The sequence below is a fragment of the Nansenia antarctica genome (genome assembly GCF_963989245.1).
Source record: "Nansenia antarctica genome assembly, chromosome: 7".
NCBI lineage: Eukaryota > Metazoa > Chordata > Actinopteri > Argentiniformes > Microstomatidae > Nansenia > Nansenia antarctica.
In genome coordinates, this window is record NC_137677.1 from 9,289,152 (window position 1) to 9,296,651 (window position 7,500).

Sequence of the window (7,500 nt, forward strand, 5' to 3'; positions counted from 1 at the left end):
ACACAGGCACAGGCACACACACACACACAGAGGCGCGCGCGCGCACACACACACACGCACACTCACACACGCACGCACACTTAAAGAACGGCTAAATACCCCGCTGGCTCCTGGGCCTGGCTTCAGACATCCGTAAAATATTTTTATTCGCTACCCCACAACCGCGCCACACTGGCAAAGGTCTCCCGGCCCGGCTTGGCAGGACTTCTGAAGGAGCGCTGCTGCTGCTGCTTCCTGCTGCTCCCAGCGAGGCCCTGCCTCACTCCCACTTTGGGGGGGGGCTGGGAAGACCCTGCCTCACTCTCAATGGGGGGTGGGGGGGCCTCTGCCACACTCTCACTGGGGGGGGGGGCTGGGGGGGGAGCCCCTGCCTCACTCCCACTGGGGGGGGGGGGGAGCCTGCCTCACTCTCACTGGGAGGGGGGGCTGGGGGGGAGACCCTGCCTCACTCCCACTGGGAGGGGGGGGGGGAGACCCTGCCTCACTCTCACTGGGGGGGGGGGGGGGGAGACCCTGCCTCACTCTCACTGGGGGGGGGGGGGGAGTAGACCCCCAGGAGCGGAGGGAGGGAGTGGTGGTGGGGCTGGGGCGTTCTCATGGCTCCAGGCTCCATGGCTCCTCCTCCTCCTCCTCCTACTCCTCCATGCCTCCAGGCCTTGACCAGAGCCCCAGTGCCTCCAGGCCAAACCTAGGACCTGGGAGGGAGCTGCTGTGAGTCAGGCCAGACACGGGGGCCGTCCAGTCCCTGGCACACCACGCAGGCCCAGGCAGGGGAGGGTGAAACATTCAGACAGACAGACGAGCTTTTCAAAACACACGCAAGTGAGAACAGACACATCCTTCACTCGGCCTAGGCTATATCTGCCTGGAATCCTGTGTGAAACATTAAGACTCATTTGTGGTGAGGTTTGGAACAAACACCAATAGCACAGTCAGCAAGCAATTTTTTTGTTCCCTTTATTTTTCTCCAGCAGAGTGCAAATTCATTCTGTTTCGCCTCATGACAAATGCATACTGCCACTGTCACTGCTGTTGTGTTTACAGTAGCATCTTGTAATTATTCCATGAAAGTGGATTTATGTCCTGGGGGATTTTTAGTGTGTGTGTAGGGAAAGAAGAGAGACAGCAGAGAGGAAGGGGGTCTATAGGCAATAGCCAATAAAGGCCGTTTCTGCTTTCAAGCGATCTTTCCAGCACAGCTCCCAATGTGCCAACATGGCTCTGGCTGCTGTTCAGATGACAAGCCTGTGCAATGCTTCCAGAGCGGCCCTGTCACATAAAACACACACTACTCTGCCCACGGTCAAACTCATGTGTGTGTGAGCAATGAGCATACATACACCAACAAATAAACAACAACAGAAAAATGATTTTATAAATCGATGTATACAAATCCTACACCATCAACTGTAGTCGAGGTGAGTCGTGCTACAGCCTGAGCAAAGGAGAATATCTCTGAAATATTTGATTATAATGGTTGATTATGTCAAATTTCTAGTAATATAGTGTACCGTAATTACTCCAGGGATTTTTTTTTTTTTTACAAATAACATCCTTTTAATTTCTTTAAAATCAGTTGAAATATAGCAGTGCCACACACAAGACTACAAAAGATTGAAAAAATGTTAAAAAATAAATAAATAAGAAAACATCCTATTTTCCAAGCCCCCTTCAGAGTGATCTAAACGGCTGATATTGTGTGGTCACGGCTTTGGCACCAAAGCTGCTTTCAGACTTTTGCAGAGGTCAGGGGTGTGTAATTTTGTGTTTGCATGTCTTTGTAGTCTGTTTTCCCTCAGAGCACAGCAGACCCTGATGAGAAAGGATCAATGTTTCTGAAAATTGAGCACTTTCATATGAAACAAGGAGCCTGAAGGCATCCTTGGGGGACATTCAAACCTCGGAATAACACTGACCCTCAGAAAGCAGAGAAAGAACAAGATGAAACCCATTCCTCAGACATAGGAAATATTGATGGGCGTTTGAAGGGAAGAAAGACCTGCTTCCAACACCCCATCCCAAAAAAGTAGCGTCGGTAATACAGAGATAAAAAAATAATAACTTTACTCTAGGTTATAATGCTTATTTAGCATTTAAATGAAACAATCATTTGGTACAAACTGTACTAATTAGGCTTCTGCTTCTAACCCCGCCCCCCCCCAGCAAATTGCCTTCTGTAGGCCTGTATCATTTCTGTAGTGAGCCAGGCCACACTCTCTGACATCATGCAGAAGACAGAGTTTAATGTAGCTAAAAAAAAACTGCCTCAGGAAGCTTCTACTGTCAAATGTGCGTTCAGAAGAAAAGAATGAAAAAAGAACCAACAACATTTTTGTATTATTTTTCAAAAATACCAAAAAATTCCCCAAGGCAGGATGACTGTAAAAGTGGTCAGATGACAAGCGTCTCATCTGATCTTTAATCCGGCTGCCAGCCAAACACAGGAAGCTCTCTGAGGGCAGTTCACATACTTGGTCAATTCACATACTTGGTCAATTCCCCTGTGATAAATCACTAGGCCTTGCACAATAGAGGTGGGGCATTTCTGCAAAATGATGACAAGCTTATCTGTCACCCATTCATACAGTGGGTCACATCTCTATAGATTTTGGGATGACACATCAAGGCCTACAGCCTAATCTGCAAATCATACGAACAAAAAATTAGATACAACATTAAACACGAGAGAGAATGCAATAGGCCTATCCAACACAGTAGGCTACTATATATTGTATTAGCCTATGTCTTGTGTTTAACACTAGACACAATAAAAGCATACTAATAACCTACTTTATAATGCAACAAGGCAAAGCCTCATCATGACATGTTGCCAAAGGCTGTCAAAAACAATTCATTTCTCAGCACCAATCAAAAACAAGGTTACTGGCAGCGACTTCCTAAACGCTCCAACCACATTGACGCTCAACTACGTCTGATGAGAAGCGCTTGGCAGCCATTTACTGCTCATCAGGTTTCTGACAAGTTCCTTGATAATCTACTTCACAGAGGCAATGATCTCCATCACCTGACGCCGCCTGGCAGAGTGAAAAGCCCTCTCTCGTCGTTTGAAGGAGAGAGAGAATGTGGCAACAGGGGTGAGCAATAATTAGGTCAATAGAATACGATCCCACTCACTCCTGAATCACCATCCCTGTGTGGAATCATGCTAAACGTTTGGCAGTGAGCCGGTCACTTTCAATGATGTGCCGCCACAATGCCGGACACAGCACACCTTGTTAAGAGTCTGTGTCATTCCCTCCACCATCACATACTGTGTCTAGACACCACCGAGCCTAGCATTCCAATACTGTCCTGTCCCCCCCCCCACCACAATCTTTTCCCTGAAAATGTACAATTGTCCACATTCCCCTACAGATTTAATATGAGCTCTTACCAGAACCTATGCTTTTAAATCTGTGTAGGGGAGTGTCCACTTCCAGGGAGAAAAGTAAAGTAGTCTCTTCATAAAGTGAGAATAAAGTTACAAAAGTAGCAGGAAAACCTGTAATAATACAAAAGTAGCAGGAAAACCTACACACCATATTAGTACAATACAATCATCAAACCAATTCAGTCCAGCATATAAGACATAAGCCATACATCACACATAAAACATGTCCATAGGCAAAGCAATAGTGAATCAAAAAGCTCCCTACTGCACACCACTGCACTGGGCCATGTGAATGACTCAGGCCAGGGCCTCTCTTATGTACAACACTGCAGAATCATTGTCAACATCCAGACTAGACAGTGTAGTACATCTGTGTTTCCATTTATACAGCTAAACTAGGTTAGATTAACGTTGCCCTTGCGTGTTGTGGATGTCTTAAGATGTCTTAAGATGTCTTAAGATGTCTTAAGTGGTTAGCTATCAAACAGTAGAAGGAAGTAAAAACTGCAGAGAGAGAGAGAGAGAGAGAGTGGTAGCATGGAGCTAGCCACACCAGGCTAGTCTAGCTAGCAAGAAAAAGCCAGTGCGTGAGGTCACACTGTCTGCTGAGACGCTGTCAGATGAAGATGTCAGCTATCTAAAACGTTCGCAGTAACTAACTTCACTTTCGCATAACGTGGAAAGTAAAGTATTCCCTAATGTGTCTAAAAGACAGCTAAAACTTCTGTGCTATAGCAGCTAATGTGGCTGTACTCACCAGGAAGTGGGTGTTGACTGGCTTTTATACTTTCTCTCTTCTCCAAGGTCGCGCTGCTGAAGTGGTGAGTTTTGTTTTTCTGAGTTTCTGTTACGTGGCACCGTTTTTGCTATTGTGCTGAAACTTTTCGGAGAAGAGTTGTAAAAAATTGTAAAAAAGAAAGTGTATAAAAATAATAATAAAGTGTTACTTAAACGGGTGCGTGTTGAGAAAGTGCTCGAGCACGTCACCGCGCCTGACCCGGGAACAGTCATGTAAACAACCCGAGCGAGCGAAGGGGGCGGGGCGAGTGTCAAAGAGTTTAGGGGCTGCGTTCGTAAAGGGAAGCTGGGAAGCTGATGAACTCGTGGAATGCCTCTCGTCCAATCAAATTACTTGGTCGGTTTATGACGTCGAACGCAGTGTGTTCTCCGGCGCTCTCAGAGCGAGTTTACGAACGCAGCCCCCCCAGAGCGGTGCTGTCAAATACCGCGGGAGGCTGAACACACTTGTGTTTTCATTGCAAGCTTATTCCAGCCCAGGTACTGGGAGGGCACCGTGCATACCTGCTCCATCCATTATATTTAAACCTAAACAAGGTAATTAGCAACTCTGCAAAAAATATTACAGCAACCATGTCGTCACTCAACTGAACCACTTATCTCCCAATCAGAGGGGGAAGGTAAACACATTACACAACTGTCACTATTTTAATTGTGTCGATTTTTCAAGGATTTATACTTATTTTAGTCTTTTTTCAAAGGCGGTAGTTTTACTTTTACTTGAGTATGTTTTATATTCTACTTCTCTGCTTTTATTTTCATCCTCCATTACAGAAGTACATTGGTATTCATAGCAGAATCATAGCAGCATGTGATGGCCTCTGTTAAGGGCAGGTCTTTAGCCCCCAAAATAGCAGTGTTGCCAAAAGCTGCGCTCAGTGTGCCAAATCATATTCAATAACGGGCACAGCTGCTAAACAGGCCAATCAAATCAAACCGTGCACAAAATCCTAACAATGACTGGTCATAAGATTTCATTCATGATGAAATGCAATAATTAAGGTACATTTTTCATGTTAAAACAAGTTTTAATTTGGAAAGTAACACCAATTACTTTGACTTACTTACTTACTTACGTATTTCTAAGCTACCTTTTCACTCTTACCTAACTTTTACTTGAGTAAAATTTCACTGAAGTATCCTACTTGAGTACTCTTTCCACCTCTGATCCACCGTATTACAATGATGCTAATTATGGAAGTTTAGAGAGTTCAAAGTTAAGTTTAGCCTGGGTAGTCATAAAATTGACATTCCACACCCCAATGGCCTAATCCCCTGTCCATCAGGATTCACTTACAATGTTATTATAAGAGCAGTTGGAGCAGCTCCAACTGTATGTCTGCACTCAAAGCTTTGTCCCATAATGTTAATGTTAAAACTATGATTTATACTGAAATGTAAAAGCGCACACACACACACACACACACACATGCAGGCACCACATCCTATCTTTCCCCTCATCCTCTCGCCCACCCTCTCCCACACTCATATCTCTCTCTCTCTCTCTCTTCTCTCTCTCCCTCTCTCTCTCTTTCTCTTCTCTCTCTCCCCCCCCCCTCTCTCTCTCTCTCTCTCCCTCCCTCTCTCTTCTCTCTCTCCCTCCCTCTCTCTCTCTCGCTCTCTCTCTCATTCTCTCGCTCTCTCTCTCTCATTCTCTGTCTTTCTCACTGCAATATCATACAATTATGATATTAAACAACATTTGGTCATTAAATAAGGTACAAACAAATAGACAATGTGAACAATTGCAATCAATCAGCCGATACAGTGTCGGTATGGCTATACAACTTTGATTTCAGCCTGACAGTTTATACGATACTGCCAATACAGCGCACGCACACACACACACACACACACACACACACACACACACACACACACACACACACATACATCTTTCTATCCTCATTGTTAATAATCAACAAGTTATGTGGAAGAGTATTTTTTCTCCCTACTTCAATAGCCTTTTTGTTAACCTCGCAAATATGGAAAAAGAAGAAGCCTGGGGTATAGATTTCTTTTTTCTTCTTTTCTTGAACAACAGTGGAAGATTAAAAGAAATGTCTCAGGGAAATCTGTCAATTCTGTTGGTGAATAATGCTGTGTGGAATTTAATGGCATGAGTTATATTGGGTTCCCGTACACCCACATTTTCTTTCAATAAGATCAATGGTGCTCAGTGACAGATAGGGACCGTCTTTTGTATCTTCAAATTTCAGGTTTCTGAGGGAATAATTAGATGGGTGGATGAGAGGTAATGCATCAGTGTGCGAAGGGGAGCTGCACCAAGAGATCTTCTGGTTCAACACCAGCGCCTGTTTGGTAGAAAATCTGTTTAATAATCGTGTTGGATTTCTATTGTTCTAAAAGTGGCTCTGCACTGATCTGCATTAAACCAGTGGCAAACTTCTCTTCTCTTTTTTTTTTTTTTTTTTTATCCCTCACTGATATTGTTTATTTAGCTGTGAGGGTTTTCTTTTTTCTTTGATTTTAGGTTTTTTATAGTGTATAGATTGTCTTCTTTGTCACTTTATTCCCCCTGCAAACTTTCAGGTGTCTCTGCCAGGAATGGCAGGGAACTAATACGCTCTCCCTGCTAGCAGAGGGAAGGGTGCTGCTGGAGGCGGAGGGTAGCGGCAGGCATTAGACTGGTGCATATCTGAGATGTCTGTTTCCTCTTGCCTCACCTCTGCCCTGAAGGAGGCTCGACTAAATGTCTGCCATAGTCTCTGAGTCGTCATTTCTTACACAACAATAGTCTACTACAGGGACCACAATGCTAATATTATTTTGTCCAAAACAGAAAAAGATTGTATTTGGTATTATTTATGTATTTGGTCCTTAATCTACTTTGAATATGATCAAGTCTTTAGAACACCTTGTTCTGACCTTTTAGAAAGAAAATGTGAATGTGAAATTTGCAACTCATATTGTGTGGAAATATGTAACTATATCGACACATCAGTAATCTGACACATAACATATTGTCTGTTTATTAATTTAAAAAAATACAGCCCTTGCAAAGTTTACTTCTTTTATTTCATTGTATTAATCCATTATTAAACAGGTTATATAAAATATATTTTGCATGAGAGACCTGTTCATGAAAATCAACAATTCCAACAAATACATTTTTATACAATATTTCAGAGATCATATTTCTGGTTAGTTTTTTTTATATAACCCATCATGATTTTGAAAACATCTTCTGCCCTTTTGAAGTTGCATACAATATTTCACCTTTGAACAAAAAAGAAAGAAAAAAAAGACACGGTTCATCTTAAAAGAAAAAATAAGAATGTTTTCTAATC

General features: G+C 43.3%; 1 protein-coding gene across 1 annotated transcript in view; it reads right to left on the reverse strand.

Annotated features, from left to right (window-relative positions):
- nek7 (NIMA-related kinase 7) overlaps window positions 1–4,251 on the reverse strand; it is a 63,276-nt gene extending 59,025 nt beyond the window's left edge. The window contains exon 1 of the mRNA XM_080536470.1: window positions 4,149–4,251. The gene's annotated coding sequence lies outside the window, so the exon portion shown is untranslated. The remainder of the gene's footprint in view (window positions 1–4,148) is intronic.
- Window positions 4,252–7,500: the final 3,249 nt, after the last annotated feature.